This window comes from Ambystoma mexicanum, chromosome 1q (assembly GCF_040938575.1).
Source record: "Ambystoma mexicanum isolate Mex_15411 chromosome 1q, UKY_AmexF1_1, whole genome shotgun sequence".
Classification (NCBI taxonomy): domain Eukaryota; kingdom Metazoa; phylum Chordata; class Amphibia; order Caudata; family Ambystomatidae; genus Ambystoma; species Ambystoma mexicanum.
In genome coordinates, this window is record NC_090922.1 from 67,694,012 (window position 1) to 67,718,291 (window position 24,280).

General features: G+C 44.8%; 1 protein-coding gene across 3 annotated transcripts in view; it reads left to right on the top strand.

The window, feature by feature from the left end:
• CHTF8 (chromosome transmission fidelity factor 8) overlaps window positions 1-24,280 on the top strand; it is a 178,139-nt gene that overhangs the window by 61,137 nt on the left and 92,722 nt on the right. The window contains exon 1 of one of the 3 annotated variants that reach the window (XM_069635545.1): window positions 12,083-12,102. The exons of the other annotated variants lie outside the window; for them this stretch is intronic. The gene's annotated coding sequence lies outside the window, so the exon portion shown is untranslated. Of the gene's footprint in view, window positions 1-12,082; window positions 12,103-24,280 lie in introns of those variants that run through there. 3 annotated transcript variants of the gene reach the window in all.

Genomic DNA, 24,280 nt, shown 5'->3' on the forward strand with positions numbered 1-24,280 from the left:
TAGTTGCCCTTGCACTGCCTCCCGTCCTCCCAACAACTTTGTTTCCCCTTAGTCTTTCACTTTGTTGCTATTCTTGAGTAACATTTTATCAGTGCACAAAGTACCTTGCAGTATAGTGCACTGTGGTCCCTTTTTCATTTTTAAGGCCCTAGACACCCTCAAAGGATTTTTGTTGACTGTACAAGTGTGTCTTGGACAGAGCTGGTGGCCGCTGTTGCTTTTCATGTGTTCAACTATTTTCAATGGTCCATACCGCGTTTAATGCATTTCTCCCAGGAGAGTGTCCAGTTCCTAAAATGTCCATGTCACAAGGTCCTTTGTTCTGTCCTTTGGCCATCTTGTCCCTTTGCTTTCCTCAGACCCGGGAAATTCCTTAATGGTCATGGAGACCCCTGCGCAAACCGAAGCTTTCGCAGGCTTCTGCATGCCTTATGTGTGTGTGTGTGTGTGTGTGCGCACCTCTAGGATGTGTGCTGGAGCTGTCTTGTTCCAATAGACATCCTGGGTGCCAGGATGTCTGGTGTGCTGAGCTGACTGGGACCACCGTGGTCCGTGATTGGTCCACGTCTGGGATGGCGGTATGTGAGCAGATCTCCAATTGGTTTCTCTTCCTTTTGGCACAAAGGAAATTTTGGATAAGAGAAGGCATTTTACACCCATTCCAAGCCGAGCTTCTGAGTTCAGACCGAACTTAGTAAAGGAGCCAAGTATCATGAATCAACGAAGCAGATCTGTGGAACTGCTGGTGACCCGTTGGAAGGTTTTGCAACCATAGCCACTGTTGTCCCGTTGGACCCCATGTTTCTGATCGAACCTAGAAGGGCTTTTCGACCCATTGGAAAAGTGGAACCAAATATTCTCGGCAGCTCCAACTTAACCTGTAAGCAAGCCTTTTCAGAAGTGTTCCTGGAACGCCAAGTGAACTGACCAGCTTGTATGGGACCTTTGCCCTGGAACCGCCGCTGTCTCGAGTTTTTACTTGAGCCTTTGGAGACAATACGCTCTGAGTATAAGGCACTCTCCTGGCGGGTTTTGTAAACGAAGCATTCCTAGGCCCCCCTGTGCCCTTAGACTCGCAGCGGAACTGGCTGATCCCTCCATCAGGAGCAGAGAAATTGCCACTGTCCCGCCATGGAATAATTCCTGCAACGCAGCCCCTGAAAGCTGCAGAGCCGCGCCACTGCTGGATTTGAACCTGCTACCGAAGTGGACTCGACAGCCGAAGTTTTGTCCGGTGTGCGCCGAGGGTCAGTGAGTACTTGCAACCCTTACCGGTGGCCCTTGAGGCATCCATCAATTTTTACGCACAAGTGTCCCACGAGGGCCTCTCTTCTTTATCGAGGTAGCCTTTGCTACTGAGCTATTTCCAACTCTTGAATCCTGTTCTACCCTCTTGAGGAGACCCTCCTCGAATAGTGGGAAAGTAGTCTTCACTGTCTCACCCACCTTTCTGAGCTGCTACAGCCCCTTGAAGAGACCCCGTTTTGACGTACGCCAGCACTGAAAGTACTTTTGAGCTCAAGGCTCCACTCATCTTAGAGACTGGACTGGCTCTCAGTTAGGGTTTGAATTGTGATGGACTGCCACAGATATATTTGCACTGTATAACCCCTTTCTTTGCATGTTGTGGAACTGTACTGAGTAATATCCCTGTTGGCCATTGATGTATATATGTTTGCTAGATTAGTTTTGTGTTGGTTCTGTTATTACTGCTGAATATTTACTTTGTGTTGAACTTAAAAGGCAATTTAATAAATGTATGTATATTTATAATATACACCTAACTGAGAGGAATTTATGGTATTGTTTGCTGTGTGTGCTCATTGTGGGCTTCGCCCTCAGCCCTCCTGAGAACTAGTCTTGACCGCCACCAATGCTACTGTGATTGGTCTGGCTTGTCCAGAAGGTTACCCTGTTCCAAGAAACTAGGCTGGCCTTCTGAACCTCTGCCCACCAGGTCAGAGTTCAGAAATCTATTTTAACAGTTGTCACCTTCCACCCAGCACTAACCCAACTGAATAGGATTGTTAAGGACCTACAATCAATTTTCAGCAGGATTGATGAACTGAGTGACATCTTCAAAGAAGCACCCCTAATTGCATAAAAGCAACCAGGAAACCTAGAACAGTCTTTGATCAGGTGTACATTTCCATTATATCAAGAACAAGGAAGACCAGGAACGCGGCCTTGCAACATCAGGAGATGCAAAACATGCCACCTCATCTACACTAGATCGGCCATAACAGCCCTGCAGAACTGACCAATACAGATACAGGGGACATAAAACTGCAGCTCATCCAATGTTGTATACCTCATCCAATGCAAAAAGTGCATTTAAGGGAATTACATGTGTGAGACCTGTGAAGAGCTGCATGAAAGGATGCACCTGCATAGGTACACCATCTCAAATCACAAAACCGAGACACCAGTGGGTCGACACATCACACAGGATGGGCATTCATTGCAGGATCTATTAGGGATGGTTTTAAACTGTGGCCTCTAAAATACCACACACAGAAGTCCGTGAGAGCTCAAGATGTTTAACCTAAAAGACGGGGTCTTAACATAGATATTGGATTTATGGCACTGTATGACCAACTTTGAGCCCAGGTCCAGCAGTGCAAGCACATCGACCAAAGTCAGACGACACCCCTCCAGCACCATTTCTCACCAACAGCTCCCAGACACTACTTTTCAGGATCCCTAATGCGCGAGAGGCAGAGGAGAGACACCGCAAAACTCATGGGTGTAATAAACAACTGTTTGGCACCCATGACCAAGCATGAGACAAGCTGAGATAACAGCAGATACTGCACCATCCAAAGATTGTTTTTTTTTTTTTTTTTCGTTTGCCACAATGTATGGAAGCCAGGAAACCATTATGAAGCTTTGGGTATAGTGAGGTTTTTAACCCCTTGTGTCCCCTACTTACAACAGTTCTTATGGCCTTTTAGATAAGAAAGCAATTCCAGGCCCACATTAAATTAATTCTGTTTCTCCAGCCCATGACATTTTCTTTTTTTTCCGTTTTGAGAATGATCTTTGCTGTGGCTTTCCTTTTACAAATCATTTCACTGTGGCACTTCGTAAGATAATGTTTTGTTCCATTTCTCCATATATTTCTGTGAGTCCAATAAAAGGTATACAAATCTGCAACTTGCATGATTTTTAAACGGTACGAACATGGCGTCTATCTTTCTTTGCAGAGAATAATAGGAGTAATAGTGGACACCCTGCTGGTCTATCAGTGTGCGGTCAGATATTAGATCTTTGTCTTTAGAAATTTGCAGTTTTCCCAACTTCCATCATTTGGATTCCATTGGCGTTTGAAGCATCCTTTTATGTTTAGGCCATTCCTTGTCCACTCTGAAACCTTATGCAGCATATTTCTTTTAAGTTCTTTTTACAGTCCATTTTGTCTGATCTACTAGCATTAGTCTACACGCCACGGGATATCGCAGTTATCCTCAGTTATCCGCAGTTGCCCTCTTTAGGCGAACAAAAGGTCTTCAGAATGCTGCTCAAAAAGACCCCGGCTGATCCTACAGTCATTGGTAACTATCAACCCATTTCCCGCTGCTCTTTCTGGCATGCATTTTGGGGAAGATGGACACCTCCCAGCAGCAGAAGACATTTTCTGAGACCAACAGGCGGTTGCATGATTTCCAGTCAGGGTTTTGCTCAGGGGGAGGCACTGAAGCAGCCCTCTTGGACATCAGAGGGAAGCTTCTTAAACAGGGGGGCTTTGGCAATTCCGCGCATTGATACCTTTGACCATAAGATTCTAACAACAGTCTTGCTACTTTGGTAGGTATCACCAGCCGAGCCTTAACTGGAACTAGTCTTTTCTGGCATTCAGGGGGCAGGATGTGAGACTTGAAGACAAGTGGTCAGAGGAGTTGCGGTGGAGTACTGACCGATTACTCCCTCTCTCTCTGTTGCGTTTCACTGTTTACGTGCTGCTCTTAGCATGGTTGATTGAGTTTGGTCTGGGTCTTCAAATGGGCGCATATGAAATCCAGATTCGTATCAGCCATAACTCTACTAGCAGGGGCATGGCTAGGGGCATGGCTAGGGTGGATGATTGATGCAGCTACATACCTAGATGGGTGCAAACTGGCTGTGCCTCAATGCTGAAGTTCTCTTGGTGGGCTGTGATTTTGTCTTTTTTTAGTATGAGATCTCCGGTCCTGTCTCTCGCAGTTGTTGAGGTGATTCGGAATATGGCTTTTATGTTTGATTCCACTTTCATTTACACCACAGGCCAGGTCCAAGCAGTTGTAAAAAAAAAAGATCATTACCATCTTGTACTTGATTGCCCATATATACCCCCTGCTTAGCCCCAAACAGACTCCAAATCCAACTCTTGCAGTATCTAGGCTCAGGTGTAGGAAGTCATTGCACACCAGATATATAACACAAAATGGTTCTTGTACTTTAGGATTCAACATGTGTGAATGTTTTCTTTCCTTAAGAGTATTTGAGGATTTATGACTATAAAAACACAGTTAACTTTTTTTCTTGAATGTTTTACCATAGAATGGGTGGAGGGCACTAACCCACCCCACCAATATTGCCTGAACCCAGCCCACCATCTACATTTTGATATTGGTGTTAAAATAAAACTTGAGCAATAGACCCAATTCCATATTTGCCATTTTGAATTCTCCATCAGCTGGCCCTAACTATGGCTAGAAATCGGTATGTTTCACAGTTCATGGTTCTTCTACATTAGATAATGTCTCTCTGTTCTCTCTACGAATCTGAGCTTTGTTGAGGTGACTGGCCTTGCACTCCCAGCTTACATGTTTACTCCCTTTGCTAGTTTGGTGAGGGACTGAACTTCCGAAAACGGTTAACTTTGGTTCTCTTTAGGCTTCTCCTAGGCACTTATTCTGACTTTTGAAGTGCTAGAACTACAATCGTCCGATTAAAAGAACTCATTTGTTTTTTTTCTCTCTCAGCACCCCTTTTGCCCCGTTGAGTTACTGAACTGTTACGTCTTCCCAATGCCACACGCGTCCACCACACAAACCACACCTTTCAATAAAACATTCGCTAGTTTTCTTCCTCTCTTTAAATGCCTCTTGCACCATATTGGACAGTGGCTGGCCTGCATGTGACTCACAACAAACATCTAACTTTGGTTTTCTCGTTGCCTCTCTGTGCCACCCGTTTTACCTTCAGAACAAACAGTTTTAGTATGATCTTCTCTTGGCCTTGCTGTTTCTCTCTCATACCTCATGAACTCCAGTGCACTCTCACTGCTTCTTTATCCACCTCCGACAACGGCTCTGTCTGAATCTTTGCCTTTAATACTGCAGCATCAGGGATTGCCCCTGCCTGGTTTCAAAAGTGCTGTAAGGACTGGAACACCTTCCTGCCTTATGGTTCTGGCTCTTGTCTTTTTCTCCTCCCCGCCGCCATGCAACCTGCTTGCTCCTTCTGCTTTCTTGGGGCTGATCTCCTTTGAATCGTGGTCTTGCCCTTACCCACTGCCCTGTGCCAAGCATGCCCTGATGTTCCTTACTAATCTTCCTTGCTGCATTCTTTCGCTCGTCCTAATGAGGCTTGGCTATCTCCTCCTCCCTGTGTTCCACTGCAAACAAACCTCCTGCCCTTTTAACCCAACCCCCTCTATATGTCATACAGTGGCCTACGTATTCCTGAACGTCCCCTCTCATCCCCAACCTCCTCCACACTGCTTCACTCTCCATCCTCAAAACATGCTGCCAGTTCCTACTCTAGACACCCCACTCTGACGCCTTGAATATATATAGCCCTGTGTTTTAACCCTTGGTGTTGAGCTTAGTCTGAGGGTCTGCACCTGTTCAACTGAATGAATAAGAGGGGGTGACTGGTAGGGCTCTTTTGTTTCACCTGTGTTTGCTCTGGCTATGAGGTTGGGTGAAGCCTTTAAAATGCTGATGCGCCATTTTGTTTTCCTTTCATGACGCTGCAGGACGTTGGGTTCATTGTGACATCCGCCTGGTGTTTTACATGAAGAGAAGAATACGCACTTTTGAACTTGGTGCCACTTCCCACCTTGTGTTGTTCGTTCACTGATCTAGGCAGTCGCAGCTGTGTCGCTGGGATCTATAGCATTGCTGCTGAGAGTGTATGGGAACACGTGGGTGTGCTTTTGATGTTTGGTGGCCTCTGGATTGCATGTGTTCTGTCCCAGGCAGTCCCCACGTGTCCTGCAATATAAGATTAGTATTCCTATTTGTTTTGCACAGATCTTGGAGCTTTTTGACATGTTTGTTTTGTGGTCATAACCATGGGTTAGGTTTTTCATCAGGCTTTATAGTGTCATTTTCTACTTTGTGCTCTAATCCTCTTTTTGGGATGAAGTCTTCATCCCTGGCAGTTAATGTGTCAAGGTCCGCAGATATGAGTATTTTCTCCGTGGCCTGGACGGCCAGAGTTTCTGGTTCTGCAGAATGGAAGATCTTCTGGTTGTGTCTGGTAGGCCCAAAACACGATTGATCAAAAACAATCCAAGGAAGTAATAATGAGTGCACGATTTGCAAGAAAAACAGTATTTATTACATGCAAATACAGCTCGGAGTGTCAATGAGCTCTGTAGAACTGAACATGCTCTTGACACGCCCTTCTCACTTTACAGTTTGTATAGACGAAAACCACAAAACATTTGCTACAAATATTGAGTACATGTTAATCCCACATTTCCCATTGGATAGTCCCTGTAATTAAACGCACCATATGCCACCCAACCCCACTGGTCAGTAACCTCCCCATGATCATTTGAATGCCGCCCCCTACGAATGATCTAATGGTGTAGTTGGCAAAAAATACTTACTTTTGATTGGACAACATTATTGATATTACTGTTGCTACAATGGCCTCTTCCCATTGGCCAGGACAATTGCCTGATGTGCATGCCCCCTCCCACCCCTCAGATTACCTAATCCTGAAACAAGGGTGATCAGTGAAGTCAATACCCTGTGGCAACAAAATGGATACAATACTACTTTCTCATGAGACCAGACAGCTTAGCACCCCTTAGCGATTCTGAGACCTTGTCATTGTACGTTTGGCAACACCTCATGCGACTCCCGTCTTGAAACATGTTGCTTCCCTAGCACTCATCCTTCCGTTTCTCACTCGGGAACCCAGTAGCTTCATAAAAACAAAGCAGAGGGACTGCTCCTGACGACTGATTTCTCAGATTTAATTGCTCTATTTAGCCTGTGAATTGCAGTTCCAATGGTCCTACCGCTTCTCAGTGGGGCAGTATAACCATAACCTCATTCAATACCATAGCTAGGTCCTGCCTCAAGGTCTTGTTCACGCCAAAACGTGTCCTTCACTACTATTACATTTATCTAATGTTGGGAGCTTAGCGTTAACTATCTCCTGCTTGAAGCATCTGAGAACAGCTAAGTCTTACAACAATAACCAGTCTTTGGGTGGCGCTTCACCTTTCCTCCAAGGTCTTGGTTGTTTGAACACTCGGTGGGGAGGGAAGCAAGAATAAAGCCTAATTAAACGAGCAGGACAGAAGCTTAGAAATGCAGCCTAGTGCTTCTTACTGACTGAGAGCTGCAAACTCTAACTAGGGCTAGTTCAAGATGCCAATGTGGCAGGTGGCCCTTATTCTAATAAAAAATAATCTCTACCATACTTAATGCTTGCACTTCCTGACACGTCAGCCATATACTCGACAATAACAAGAAAGCTTGTACCATATAAGTGTCACAATCTAACTCTTTCCACTTCAACAAAGACATAATCTAATTCCGTGATCCATGATACATATACGTGACAGTATATTATGTTGCCCTTCATTCCATCGTATAATGCTTTCTAGAATGTGTCAAAACTACACTTAAACATAGATGCTAAAACAAATGATACAAATATTGACACTAAACTAACTAGCTGTCCATGTTAATAGAATGTGTGCAGGCCGAACCTCCTTCCACGTTTGGGACGTTGCGACTGCATGCCAAGGCTGCCCCCGTGAGTTAATTCATTAACTAACCGCCCTGCTTCCTGTTGCTTGTCAAAATCTGTCTTGGGTACCCATACTTTACACAAATTATTCAAGCTCTCTCCACTCCAGGCCTATTCCTCTGGGGAGCATGTTAGGAAACCGCAATCCCCATTTCCTGCAAAATCAACCCAATTTTTTGAAATAGTTCTCTGGGTTGGGTGGAGGGTAAGAAAGTGTTCTTGGAGGACCAATTGGACGCTCTATCCTCACCATACAGTGCTCTATCTCTTCATTCCATTTGTCTGTCTGTGTGTGTCCCCTCTCTCAAGAGGGGAGTTGCTTCACCTGCTTTATGGGTTAAGGATATCATTGTCGTTCCTCTGGACAACGTCTTCGTGCAGCACCTTTATGATCAGTAGGTAGGAGCAAAAAATGATCAGCACAAGGACAGGCGTCAATACTTTGCAAGCAGTACTCAGCCACATCGGGACCCATGTGACTATTGATGATAACCAATCTTGCTCCACCCCACCCCAACTTCCCTTTTCATCACAGTGCATAGATCATACAGGGCCACATTTGCACGTGTCAGGGATCCGTTATCTGCATGATGGGGCTAAATGTATGTACAATAGGAACTACCTATTTCCGCGTACACACCGCCCTCCATGGCAGTGAGCAAGCCGAGAATCTATCTATTCTGCAGTGTCATTAATCTAATGGCCCTTAGGTCTTCACTAATCACATTAATTTGGCTCCTGGTTTGACTATTGCAATTCCCTCTTAGCCAGCACCACAGAACTGAATCTTCGCAAGCTCCAGACGATGCAGAACAATGTAATTCGTGCAGCTATGGACCTTTCCCAACGTGACAATGCAACAGCACTCGGAAGAGCCGCTCATTGGCTCCCAGTTAAAGAGCGTATAGACTTTAAAACCCTCTCAATCACTCACCGCTGTTTCTCAAACACTGTACCTCCTTATCTCTCACAAAGACTTAACAAGCAAACCTACAAGATCCATCTAAAGCCATAGACTGACCACACCGCGCTTCAAGCGCACAAGAGCTGGGGGATCCAGTTTTCCAGTCATTCCAGTCCAACCTTCTCCCCAAATACGAGCTGAATCCTCCTACTAGCCATTCAGACTTTTTCAGTGACTATGACACCAAAGCTGATGAAACTAAAATATCAGACTTTGTTCAGAGACTAGGACATTGAAGCTGTACAGCAATGAAGATCGGTGGCCTTGTACTGATTTCTCTTGCTCCCCTCTTCCCCCCCTCCTCCTACTACCCTCCCTACAACCAGCACCTCAATGCCTGTGGTTTTTGGTGCGCTTTTCATTTTCCAAAGATAAATAAATTAACCCATGTTTGGTGTCATTTGCCAGCTGTATCATGTCCCAGTGTGTTATTTGTTTGTACTTGTCATGCCCAGACCATGGAAACTCTGGAATAGATGGAAGATATTACATCAAACAACAAGTTATGCGATTCCTAGGAGGTTCACTAGTTCCGGTGAGACCGGTCTAGTCCTCACTCAAGATGGCCACCGTCAAGTGGATAACGTGACTATAATACCGCCACAGGATAGACGCTCTGTGCGTTGTATCCGTCTCTTCAGAGACCGCTGTGTTGTTTCCCAACACTCCTAGCCTGTTGCTCGCTTCCAATGAGCTTTTTGCAGCCTCGTGGTTTATTCCTCTAGCCTCTCCGCACGTACCTTGTACGCGCACGCTACTCACTTTTTTTCCATTCCTTTTTTCTCTTGCTTCACACGGTTTTCTGCTGTCGCCTTACCACTAGATCTCTGTTCGGTGAGCTCTATTCTCTTCCTCCGACTCTGGCCATGCTTTGGTCTTCCATCTGGCTTGGCGTTTCTTTTGCCTACGTCATTTCTGACTTTTCTTTCCTGTGTGCCCTTGCACGAATTCCCGATCCTCAGGGTTTCACTCTATTTCTCTCTCGTATTCTTACCTGTCTTTGCTTCCAGTTCTGCTTACTGGCTGCTGCTGGTTGTATCCCTTCTGCCGTTCTGTTTGTCTTCATCGGCAGCCCTTCCTTGCACTTCTGGTTCCCGCTGCTGCAGCAACTACTCCTTCTGTGTAGGACAGTATCTGCCTTCACTAATCTTTGTGCTGGATCTATTTCCAAGGGGAATCCTTCTTATCCTCAAGACATGCAGTCGCCTACAGGAGAATACCTACTTTCACTGTCATCCATCCAAGACATATTGTGGAAAAGGTCAGCTACTTACTCGGAGTTCCATGCAGGGTTTTTTGGTGCCCCAAAGGCTTTTTCCCTGCAATGAGGGCTGGCTCCCTGGCGTTCCCTTTGGCTAGGTATCCCTTCTGGTCAAGATGACCTCTGGGGGAGTCAGACCCTACCTGCACAATCGAAAGGAGAAAACGACAAAGACGAGGAAGCCCAAGGACAGTAAGAAGATCCAACGGAAGGTGGCATCCGAAGACCTGAACAGCTCTTCAGTAGAAAGAGGCGAGGAGGGGGGATGTGGGGGATGTGGGGGGGTACACATGAATACGTTTGTTCTGACCATCAGGACAGTACTTTGAGTTTGCCGCTGTCTGAACTCCTGGAGTGAGCACGGAGGTGAAGAATGTCTCTATTTTTGGGAACAGCCAATATTGCTCGGAAATGGCATTGAACTTCTCTGCTGAGCCGTGGGAAAAATAGTTTGAGCGTTTATGGTGGTGGAGGCCCAGTGACTGGCAGGCCTGCTGGTGGGTGGAGTACACGGGCGTGGCCGGGCGGTGCTCATTCAATATGCTGAGATGGGCCTCTGGCACAAGGACAGGGGAATGTAGAGTGGGTAGGGAGCATACATCTCCTCCAGTACGGTGGGAGCTGGATATATGCGATGCCCCCCACATGTTCAAAACACGTCAAAGAGCGCTGCCGTTCCCCCATTGAGGTCTGGAATATCGAGTGTCCTATTGCATTGTCCATTACTACCAACAGGCATGCTGCCATTGCCCCTGAAAACACAAGGAAAATTATGTAAACTTCTGTACTTCAGTGGATTGCTCACGTTGTTTTATCCATGTCCATTGTTTCACATATCTTTCCCACATATCTGAACATGTCTCCATTGATATGCGCCATTGTTTCCTCCAAATATTCCACTAATCCACCTGCTTTGCACCCCATCAGTTCTTTAACCTGCTTATTGTTGTGAAAAAAATAGTGCCTTCCATCTGCAATTGGGGTCTTATTTTGTTCCCCCACCGCTCCTGCCATTTTTCCTCAGAACAATCATTTATCGTCTGCTTTCACCATGGTTGATTGAATACTGTGTCCCCGAAACAACCCACGCACCCTACATAGAGCAAGATGCATTAAGCATTGTGCAATTAGAGGTGGCATCTCTTGTGACAAAAACATTTTGGGTGTGCCAGTTGCATGGGGTATTAAAGTACAAATATAAGTCATTCTACCTCCCCCTTCCCACCTCCCTCATGTGGTTGTACCATAGACTGTCTGTCTGGTGGTGCTGCATATCTATACTGCTCTTTAGTAAGCCCTCCGGATCCACCATGTCCTTTTTAATTCTGGTCACTGATAAACCTTTAGCATCAATGCAAGGTTAATATCCTTATTAAACCTACCCCTAAAAGACCAATATACCATTCAACAATAAATAAAGAAAGAGGGAGGGAGGGAGAGAAAAGAACAGTATAATAATGCAAAACATTAACTTCTTTACTCTGTCTGTTGACCTTGGAACCTCAAAGAAATATTATTTTCCATCTGCCCAAAGGGGCACACTGAGCTAAAAAAGTTCAAATACTGTTTAGAGGCAGTCATCTTTTTGTGGTCCTCTTTACACCTCCTGCTGCTGGATTGGAGGTGCGAGGGTGTGAGTCTGTTGGCCTTCCAAGTGTCACTTAAATTAATCCAGGTCTTCCTGCTGACAACCTTCACTGCTGTAGGCGTGGCGAGGTTGACAGTAAACGACCCCTCAAAGTACGGTTAATTCCATTTTCTGCTGAAGTTTCTGACAAAATGTGTATCCCCTGGGAAACGTTGTTGTGGTTGTTGGGATGTTGTGTCCTGCTGTGCTATTTGTTCTTCTGTTTCTTTTGGAGCTAGCTCCCGTGGATGTGGCCCAACCTGGCTGAAGGTAAGACTGACATCATTTGTTAAAGCTGTAAGATATCCCTCAAACTCTTCTCCTGAAATCTGTGCAGACTTTTGGGCTTCAGATGCTGTGTGTGCATGTGTGAGTGGGTATGCAGCCTGCTGCCTGTAACTATTTTTCAGGTGTCAATGATGCTCTTTCCCTGGCTGATTCCTAAGGATGAACAGTGCAAGGGGAAGGCAATGCAACCAGCTCTTCTCAATTAACTGCAGATTTTGGCTAAGTGTTGCTTCAACAGACAGTTGAGACGTTCCACAATTCTGTTGGCTTGTGGATGGTAAACGCAGCACAGTTTGTGCTTTATTCCTAATAGGGAGGTAATTTATTTGAAGAGTTCATTAAAAAAGTGTGTCCCATTGTCATATTTCAGGACACCACATATTCCCCAACGATGAACTACTTCAATTACCAAAAATGTAGCTGCTGATTTGGCATCCGGGCCGACACATAGACCCACTTTCAGTCAATGAAAGAATGGACATACCACAACAATTAAATAACGATAGTTACTGCACATGTTAACCATTTTGATGTAATCTATATGAAGTTGCCAAAAAGGCCCTCTGGCGTTGGGCAACATTGCTTTCAGCATTTTGAGGGTGTGGCCTGTGCTGTACTGGTGACATTTAAAGCATGGAAAGTGACCCTACATTACAGGATCTAAGAGTTCACTGTAGTAAGCCAGAGGCTTGTGTCCCATTGATGTCCAGTGGGTGAGGACAGCCGTCATTATCTAACCATGTGAATGTGAGAACAGAAAGAATTGCTTGCAATTTGGTGTTGCCAAAACGGGTGCACTGTGTATTGCATTTTTGATTTCCTGAAATGCTTTGGTCATCTCATCTGTCCAGACAAGGGGGTCCCTTTATTTTCTGTGCTTCCTTTAGGCCTTGCAACAACGGTTGTGGTATAGGTGAGGTCAAATAGCCATGCCCTACTCTAGTTACATAATCCTAGAGACTGCTGCATCTGTTTTACTGTTGTTGGTTGTGGTGTGTGTGTTGAACTGCCATTGCTCTTTCTGGTGTTGCTCTTCTCCCTGCTGATATTATTTGCCTGAGGTACGCTACACCTCCTTCTGGCAATACTGCAATTTGTCTTTGTCCACCTTGTAGCCCTTTTCTGCTAGTAAAGTTAAATGTTAGTCTTCTCTACATTGCTCTTCTGGTGGGTCACAGAGCAATAGGGCATCTACATATTAAATAACTGCTCTATACCTGTACGTTTCCTAAATCCATTTGCAATACTTTGTTCAGCTGCTCGGGGACTCACGATACCCCTGTGGCAACCTTGTGGGTTAAAATCTGTCCTCGGTAGGTGAATGCCGTTAGATACTGTGACTGGGAGTAATGGGACAGAGAAAAATGCATTCTTGAGATTGATTACTGTGAAGTGTGTCGCTGTGGTGGGGATGTTGCAAAACATGGTGGTTGGGTTAGGGCCACTAGAAATTCTGCTTCTACAATATTATTCAATAGGCGTAAGACCTGTACCATCCTCCAACTTTAACCCTTTGCATTTTTTCACAGGGTATATAGACGTATTGCATGGGGATTCTGATGGCTGTATTGTGCCTTGCAGAGCCGCTGCAGCACGCTGGCTAGAGGATAACTCATATGGGACATTAACAAGAATATCATTAACACACTATAAGAAAGAGAATACGGTCTGGGACTCTTTCAGGAGAAGGACATATCACATAACAAGTTTATCCAATCTTCCTTGTGGCAGTACTTGGAGAGAAGGCAACCCAGAACTGTCAAATATCAGAAGAGGGTGTGAAGAAAACTAGAAGAGTATTTTCTTTGACAGCAGTACTTGGCAGGGGAGTAAACCAAGTCTGCATATGAGAATAAGAGACTGTGAAAGTAAAACATATGAACACAGAACTTTTCAGGAGAGTAAAAGAAGTCTGTGTTTGAGATGAAGTACCTAGTAAAGAAAGGAAACCGGTCTGCCAACCAGTGTCAAGGACCCACCACAGTTTGAAGAAGCGTCCAAACCACTCTTCTTCGTCACAGGGCCTGGTAGAGAGTAGAACCAGGTCTGCCAACCAGGGTCAGCGACCCACCTCAGTTTGGAGGAGCATTCAACCCACTCTTCTTAGTCTCAGCACCTGTTATTAGCAACAGGAACCAGGTTGATCACCCAGAGCCAGAAGAGAACACTGAGAAAGGCCAGTTAGGGAAAGGGGGACAGCCCCCCTTCTCCGCCCACCACCCATTTGTGAACTGTCATCAGCCTGAGGAATGCTGGGGAAAGGAGACATTCCTCCAACAGTTGAGGAACTGTACCAGAAGCCTGAAGAAGTCTTCAGTTGAGGAACTGTACCAGAAGACTGGGGAAGGAGGGCATTCCCCCACCAGTGCAATGTGTACTTTGAGAAATCTTAAGCCAAGAACTGTCTGTTGTCCAGGGGAAGGGAGCCATTCCTGTGCATCAGGAAGATATCCTTTTGATTTTGTTTAGCATAAAGTGTGAGGGGCAGAGATAGAATTCTTACATAGGACTGTGGACTTTTACTTTTGACATCCTGACTGAGACATTAGTAGTTAGGGTGAGGCAAGGAACCCACTCTTAGAGATAGGGCAAGATAGGGTTTTCTTTTCATTTTCTCACTTGAATAGAAGTGTTATACCATTCATGATGACCCCTCCGAGTAAGTCTTACTTTTGCACCCTTACAGTATCTTCTTTCGAACAGAGACCTCTTCTAGGTTAGCAGCACAACAAGCAAAAGTGAGGTGGGATGCAAGAAGAAAAGAAATATGCAGAAAAGCAAAGCCAGGCTGTGAGTGAACACTCAACATGGCATGAAAATTACACTTCCAGCCGCGTTCCTTAAGATTCCAGGCACCAGCAGTACCTTGGACTCCATGAAAACAAATGTTGGCATATGTTTCACAGGCAGCTCACCAAGCACCAGCAGGCAGAAAAGCTGCACTAGGGACTGAAGGTCAGCACATGTTAAACACTCTCCCAGATGAGAAAAAAAAACACATGGGCCACTGATATCTGAAAGGTATTGTAAGGTGTCGCAAAGGTCAGCAAACCAGTTTGACACCAAAGATAACATAATGAAACACATATCGAAGATGTACTTGTGAATGCTGTGACATAGACGACAAATGACCTCTTGGGCAACTTGAGAGAAATGGGGACACAATGCCATTTAGTTGCGAATACTGAAAACATGCTGAAAGACATTCTCTTGGAAGGATGCTATAACAAACATCCAGGAAGAGCTAGTGCAAAGTGAAGGCATGTCATTGGAGGAGGCCATACCACTGGCAAATCATGTAGGGGAGACTGCCCAAAAGGCACATGTGGACATATCCATCAAACAAGAAGCTGCATCGGTGGCAGTGAATGAAGTTTGAAGGACGATGAAAGATAAGATATGCAACGAGTAAAGACAGGACACCGATACCTGGCAAGAGATCATGGTTTTCTGATGCAGCAGCAAGCATCTTGCAAAAGATTCCAAATGTCAGGTGAGAGTCCAAATATGCTGGGCTGGGAAGATGGCTTGGGGACAACGTGCTCGCATTGGAAACACGGCGATGCCGAGCAACGTGGGTTCAATCCCATGTCTCTCGCTTAGAACCTGGAGGAGTCCCGCATTAAGTGCAATATAAATTACTACTAATAATACTACTATGCAATAAATGTGAAAGGAAGGGACACTATGCAAGTCTGGGGAGATCACACCGTCAAAGTGGTGGCATGCTGTATAGCTCCAAATTACCTGGAGAGCAAGGCAGAGCCATGGCGCTTAGCGTACAAAGTACATCTCATCAGAAGAAGAACAGAAGAAACCCCATGTGCGCGCTAAGGCTGGATGGGAATCGCTTCAGATGCTGGCAGACTGAAGGCTAGGCCTTACAATTATACTAAAGAGCACCCATGCCAAATTATGGAAAGTGGCCACCTACAAGCAACATGTAACAAATCAATGCCCAAATCGGCTATGAAGAATAGACCATCACACGTCGAGGCTTCATAAATTATGAACTAGAATTGAAAGGCAGATCCACAAGTGGAAAAGTGTGCATTTCCAACAAAGGTAGCCTGTTTGGAGATTTTTCTTTACGTCCGGTGGGCGGGGTCCTGGACATGTCTTCCTTGTTTTACATTGGTACCAAGGCTTCCTTAAAGCTTCACCAAACTCTCTTAAGTGGTAGTGTGTCATAGCAAGCAAGGCTGATCGATCTCGATCTCTCTCTCTCTCTCTCTCTCTCTCTCTCTCTCTCTCTCTCTCTCTCTCTCTCTCTCTCTCTCTCTCTCTCTCTCGATGTGAGCAGGCTTGTTACCTGGTACAGTACAAGCTTTTCACAACAGATTAGAGCATGTCCAAACACTTTTGTTTTTCTTTTATTCAAATATAATCGTTATATCAGGAAAGGCAACAGATAAAATACTACACTAACAGCTAAGTAAACTTTATAAAATAAGTGCACTACTGTAACAGTTATGTAGAAATAGTTTCGAAGAATTCTTAAAAGTCAATAGAGCATCTATCCTTGCAGGTGAAAATTCTTTCACAGGTAAGTAAAACCCTTTTCGTATCCAGGCCAGAGAATGTTCAGAGAGACGAAGGGAGACCAGTGTTACAAATTTGTGCAGGCTATTTTTAGGGGGTGCTGTGGTAAAGGGTAGAATTTAGATTGCATTTTAGGGTGGCAGAGAGGGTGGAATGTAGTAAAACAATCACCATGATGTGTAGTCCCTGATCCCAAGGGGTAGTTGTGTCCCCTTAAGTCTTCACTGAAAACAAAGACAACCTCCATTTTGTGAATTGGAGGAGTGGTTCAAAAAGGACCCAGTCGGGTAAAATGGTTTCCCACTAGTGGAGCCATTTTATAAAAAGCCAAAACATTACCACCAGCCTAGCCACATGATTAACAGAGAGGGGAGGTTGGGCAGTTTTTCCATCAGGCCCTATGGCCAGGGTCCTCGGGTACATCTTCCCGACTCGGGTAGGACTAGCGATGATCTAGAGTTCACTAGGCTCTTCATGCATTAGTCGTGGCAAGTAGCCCAGGCCTAACTCAAAGGAGGTGGAGGGGTATTGTTCAGATATAGCACACACTTTTAGTTATTGTCTAATAAGAGCAATTCCACAGACTCCTAGTTGTACACAAATATAATATTCATATTAAAAGGGAAAGTGATACACTAACGGGTATGTAAAACTTTGTAAAATGCAGAGGTCAGTGTAGCAAGTATCAACTTTTAAGTCAATAAAAAGATACCGGGTAGACCAGCATTGTGAAAAGTGGTAGTCTTTGGTGGAAGAGGAAGTACCCCCAAGGAGCAGTTCCATGAATTTCGGTGGGAGGACCCCTCAAGAATCAGTGGAGTTGAAGAGTCCCACAGATGAAGAAAAGACCCGCCAGCTATAGCAAATGGCCAGCAGAGCAATAACCCTGGACCTGTTGAGCAGTTCTGCAGGATGTGTTTGGCAGTTTCTAAAAGCGGTTTCTGTCCACATTGTTTGGTGACCGAGCACTCCAGTGATGGCATTTCGATGCAGAGGGGATACACAAACCTTTGGGAAGGATGAGTATTTGAGATTTGGAGATTCCTATGTCCGAAGTCGGCGACAGAAGAGCAAATGGGAGAGGTGGCTGCGGTCAGCAGTTGACGGCGATGCCTAGCTCCCACGTAGTTCTTGGCCACAAGATCTTGATTCTGCGGAGCGCGTCGGCTTGGCGAGACCCCACTGAAGAACAAGTAACTAAGAAAAACTGGTTAAAATACACCGGAGAGGAGCCAGCCACAGAAGGTGTACTGGGGCAGCAAGTTCGTCGGTATGCTCAGAGGAATGAGGCAGCGCTGGCCTCTGGCACTTTCCATGTTAGGGGTGATTCAACCATGGTGTTTACCTGGGGTCCTGTGGTAAAGCTTCTCTGGTTGGTTCAGCTCAGGGAATTTGAGTTATGGGAGTGTAGAAGTACCCACGTCTAGGTCCTGCAGTGTAGGCACAGTCAGGAGCTTCAGGGTGAGAAGGCCTTTGAACAGTATCTGATCCAATTGTTACCACCGATCAGGGGAAAGGAGTGCTGCTATGGGTTCTGCTTCTACCACCCTCGGGAACCAGTGAGGGAGCACTGCACCCAATAACGCACCAAGCATAATTGGAACAGAGGAGAGGGATTGTCAACCAGTGGCGGACCATCCTTCCAAGCATTCACAGACCTTCTTGAAAGGTCTATGCCACAAAGGAATTAACTGTCCCAGATAGGCTTCAGGATAAGCCATTCAGAACTGGTTTCAGGTTCAAAGAACACACACTTTCTCTGGGATACTGGGAGTCATAACTCTTAAGGAAGAGCAGACAAAAACAGAGCCATTCTCTCAGGCTTTGAATTCAGCCTGGCTGGGTGGAAAAAAAGGGAATTTGAAAACCATCAAAAAGTGGAGGAGTCACTCTTGAGTTCGGCAGAGAACTCCAAAAATGGATTTCTGCACAAACGACCCTGTCCTATATTGGCCTCAACAAGCACGCTGTAACATCAAACTAGATCTGAAAGCAATGAAACATAACATGTCAACACAAACAGGCAGTCACCAAAAGCCCCCACAGAGACCTGCAACAGTGTTCCAACCTACAATAGGTATGCCAAGGGGTACACCCCTGACGTGTGTAGCACAGGGTTAAAACATTGCCAATAATTGCAAAAAAGGAACTAGAGGCAGAACTGCAGGACTTGCTAAAGCATCAAGCAATTGAGCTAGTCTTGGACACTGAATAGTTGAGACCTCGAAGGTGAACACAAAAGCAGCATTTGTGTCAAACTGGAAATCTTGAACCAAGAGGTCATATGCTATAACTTTGGTTATGGAGATCCCAGAGCAGGGGCCAAGGTTTTCTCAAAACCTGCAAAGCTGCTACAAGCAGATTAAACTGCACCAGAGCCCACCCGGGTCTTCTAGTATACACCACATCCTTTCGTCTTCTGTTTGGCTGCCTGTGTGTTTCGGAGACTGAAGAGTCACCCTGAAGGAGATCAAAGAAGTTAAATACTTTCAGAATGATACCCTAGTGCAATGGCCTATGAAGCAGGAACAACATTTCACACTAGCGTGTCTAAAACCTGCTTGATCAATACAGAACAGACTCCACAAGCATAAATTAAAATGTATGCAAACCCTGCTTGACTACCTCCTGCTAAATCGCAAAAATCCTAACGTTAGCATTCAAGTCCATCAGTGAAACAAAAAGATGTTACTCTGTTATTTGGAGAAACATTCTAGGAAACGCATGGGCCTCACACCCTTTCCAAACGTAACTTTGGAGCCGATATTTCTGATCACAAGCAATCACTAAAGATTGTGTGCCCGCCAAAGACCGGGAACTTGCTGCCCATACTGGGCAAATTGGCATCGAAAATGCATAAGTTACACTTCATGATTGAGTACATCCAGAAAAAAGAAAGTACAGGTGTTCTGCCTATTAGGATTTACCATACCATCAATGTGTGTGCCCTAATAGCATCATTATCTTAACGTTGAATCTAGAAAGTGTGCCCTAATAGCGTCAATGTGTTAAAGCTGAACTTAGAAAGCGTGCCCTTATAGCATTATTAAACTCGCAGCAGATTGTGATTTCTTGTAATTGTTAGCATATCCCATACCTGGTTGGAATTGTGAATGTTAGCGTGTCCCACTCTTGGCTGAACGTTGAATGATGGCATATCCCACTCTTAGTTTAATTGTGAATGATAGCATTTGCCACACTTAGACACAATTATGATAAGTAGCATGTGCCCTAATAGCGTCAATGTGTTAAAACTGAATCTAGAAAGTGTGCCCTAATAGCGTCACTGTGCTAATATGGAAGCTAGACGGTATTCCCAACATCATTGAGTGTGCCCAATGACATCAGTGTGTTAAAGTTGAATCAAGAAAGTGTCACCATGTGAAAGCTGAATATAAAAGTGTGCCCTAATTGCATCACTGTGTTATTGTTGAACGTAGAGAGTGTGCCCGCCCTAATAGCGTTACTGTGTTAGAGCTGAACTTGGAAGGTGTGCCCTATTAGCGTCCTTGTGTTAAAGTTGAATCTAGAGAGTGTACCCTAATAGCGTCACTGTGTTAAAGTTGAACTTAGAAAGCATAACGAATAGCATCGCTGTGTTAAAGTTGAACTTAGATTAAACGTTTTTTATTTTAAAAAAATTACAACATACAGCCAGCATAAATGAGCGCAAACAAGAATTACACTATCTAGGCAAACAATCAACAGCGCATATAAAAACCAATTCTGCAAATGAAAGAAATAGACAAGAAAGAAAACAAAAGGGTAAAGGAAAGAAAGACAGAAACCAAGAAAGGACAGAGAACCAGAGAACAAATGGTTGGCTAAAGGAACAATCGGTGCAAAGTCAATGGAAATTAAACACAAAGCACATTTCTTAGTTGCAGAGACAGCACATCGTCTACATTAAATAAAATGTAACCATAGACCTCCAGGAACCTGTTCCAAATGTTCCAGAATTTCTCAATATCATGGGCATTCTTGTAAATTGCCCTCTCATAGGTTGAAACAGTCAACAGTTCTTCCACCCATTCATCAATGTTAAAGGAGGAGTTTGACTTCCATGATCTTAATATCATCCTCTTGGCTATCATACTGGCGCGGAGTATCCAAGTCATCTTCCCAAAAGAGATATCATCAATCATGGACATGTCCCCTAGAATCAGCAATGTGGCAGAGAGGGGGACCATACAACTCAGAAACCAGACCCAACCTCTCACATATGCACTCCCAAAAGTTCTTTGTTTTAGGGCCAGACCATATCAGATGATAGAGGGATCCTCTAGCACCTTTGCACTTCCAACAGAGTTCATTGTCCAGGAGACCTCTTTTAAACAACCTGATTGGTGTCCAATAGGACTCAAAGAGCAGTTTCATTTGTGACGCTCTAAGACCCCAATCCAGACCTACCAATCGGGTATTCTCTCAGCAGCGCCGCCAACAGGCATCAATTTCCTAGCCTAACTCCTCTGCCCAGAGCACTGGCAGCCTCGAATCCTCCTTCTTGTACGATTTCAGAAATCCGTACATCGTAGCAGCAGGTTGAGCAGCACTTCCACACAACTGCAACGTAGACCAGGCAACATTCGTTTCCAGCAAAGCAGTACCACCAAGGCAAGCATTGACAATGCTTTTCAATTTACCGTACTCCGAAAATGGACAACCAGCCATATCGTGAGATTGACACAGCTGTGCATACGGGATCCAATTCTCTCCATCAAGTAGATCACGGATGTACTTTATACCCGCCAGGAACCACTCTGGCCAGAAAAGAACCTTCCCTTGACATCTCGGGGCAGGATTCAGCCAAAGGGATGCGTCCAAATGCAGGTAGGGGTCTGCCCTCATGCGCCTTGACATGCTACACCAGCAGTCTTGTAGAAAAACAGTCAAAGGAGTCTCTTTGATTTTTTTCTTTGAAGTCAGCAGAGCTCTTGGTTCCAACTGGGATACAGCGCCACATTCCCAAATTACATACTATGAACTTTCTTCATTCGGAACAAGGAATTTACAGAGATGTCGAACCGAAAACGAAAGATGGTATTCACTGAAGTTAGGTAAATTCATCCCACCTTTTTTCAATCAATGGCAGCTGCAACTTCCATATAGCTATTCTTGATGGCTTTCCATTCCAAATAAACTTCTGCATAAGTTTGTCTAGTGCTCTGAAAATATGACCAGGAACCTTAATAGGCATCATAGAAAGAAGATAGTTCACACGAGGAGCCAGGTTCATTTTCATGCAATTAATTTTTCCCCACATGGACAGATGCAAGAGCTCCCATCTGCCTATGTCAGACTGTAATTTTTGGATGAGCAGTCCAAAATTCAACGCCGGCAATTTCACCACATCAGCGCCAATCCAGATGACTAAATACTTGATTTGATCACTATACCATTTGAATTGGAAATGTGCACAAGCACCACACAGACACAGATCATTGAGAGGCAAAATTTCAGACTTGACTTCATAGCCAGATTCAAGAATTTTCAGTTGTATGTCATGCATCAAATGGGGTATGCCTGCAACTGGATCCTGGAGGGCGACCAATAGATCGTCAGCGTACAACCAGAGTAAATTATCACGGTCGCAACCAATTATTGGCTTAAAGTTCACATCCGCCCTCAGACAGAGCGCCAGTGGTTCCATAGACAGGATAAACAACAGCAGAGATAGAGGACAACCCTGTCTTGTGCCCCTGTGGAGTGGAAATGCATCAGAAATGAGAACATTGGTAAGCATACTAGCTGTAGGGCACCTGTACAGAAGCTGCACCCACTGCAGATATCTAACACCAAAGGGCATCCTCTTCAGGCAAGAGAACAAGAAGGCCCATTCTACCCTATCAAATGCTTTCTCAGCGTCCAAGGAAATGGCAATAGTGGCTACCCTCTGTCTATGACCACTTTCTATAGACAGCAGCAAACGGCGCATATTGTCAGCCACAGCCCTACCTGTAACAAATCCGACTTGGTTCTTGTGAACTAGAGATGTAATCACTGGCTCCAGTCGCATCGCCAGCATTTTCGCAAGTATCTTACAGTCACAATTAATCAGGCTGATCGGCCTGAAGTTTTCACACCTTGTAGGGTTCTTTAGAACAGTTATTAATGCATGCCGCATCGTTTCAGACAACAAACCTGAATCAAAGGCCTCCTTGTAGACATCACACAAGAGTTGTATGGCAGAATCTGGTAGGATTTTGTAAAAGTCGCCTGGAAGGCCATCGATACCCGGTGACTTACCCCCTGATAGTTTTGAAATAGCCAATTTTATATCTTCCACCATGAACTCCTCTTCAGGAATTGCTGATTGATCGTCTGAGAGTTGGGGTATGTCATAAGAGTTAAGAAAATCAGCAATACCAGTCTCGCCACATCTCCGGTCTGATTCATAAAGCTTTGTATAAAAGTCACGAAACAATTTGTTTATTTCTCTGTTTAGTCTCCATTCCGCCGCTCTGATTTGCAACTGCTGAGATGAAGCGATCACCCTCTGCTGCTTTCAGTCTGTACGCCAATAATTTCCCAGCCTTTTCACCATTTTCAAAATAATGTATTTTTTGTCTAAATGGGGCATAGTCCACTTGACTTGAAATTAACTTATTTAGTTCAAACTTGGCTCTCCTCAGATCATCTTTGACACCATCATTTCTGCTGCTCGCAAACAGTTTATCCAGCCTTTTTGCCTCATTGGAGAGTCTCTGGATTTCCTTCACCCTTATTTTTCTTTGCCTACCAGTCCTGTCAATCAGAAGACCACGGGCAAAGCATTTCAGCGCCTCCCATACTGAGGAGATTCTGACATCATCAGTTCTGTTAATCCGGACAAAGTTTTCGAGTTCATCCCTGATTTCTTCTCTGATGAGATCATTTTTAAGAATGTTAGAGTTCATCCTCCAACGCAGCGACCTCAACAAAGTGTGTTGTAAAGAGAGCTTCAGGGACACAGGAGCGTGATCTGACAGTGCAACAAGCCCAATTTTAGAATCACAACAACTGGAAGTTACCCGTCCTGAGGTCAAGATAAAGTCAATGCAGGAGTACGTGTCATGACATTGAGAATGAAACGTATAGTCCCTTTCACACGCGTGTTCCAGTCTCCAAATATCAGCCAGGTTAAACTCCCTTATCAGATCATCCAAGGACCTCTTGCATTTTTTTAGGGTTTCTTGAGCAGTCCCCATTTGAGCGATCCAGAGCAGGATCTAGCACCAAATTGAAGTCACCAGCCAGTACAAATGAATCCACATCATAACTTTGAAGCATCGCCGCAAGCTCAGAAAAGAAAACTGGCTCATCCAGGTTTGGTGCATACACATTACATATAAGCAATTTCGAATCTTGGACTTTGTGCAAGACACAGATGACTCTCCCCTCTACATCCGATTTGCTAGACAGGATAGATATCGGCAGATTTTTCTTGATCAATAGAGAACCCCCTCTTTTGCTGGATGTGTAAGTTGAGAAAAAGGTTTCACCAACCCAGCCTCTCTTTAGTTTCTCAGACTCAAGGTCAGTAAGGTGCGTCTCTTGGAGCAGGGCAATATCACAAGAATTTGCTCGAAAGTAGGATAACACTTTAGTCCTCTTGGTGACGGTCTTAAGTCCATTATTG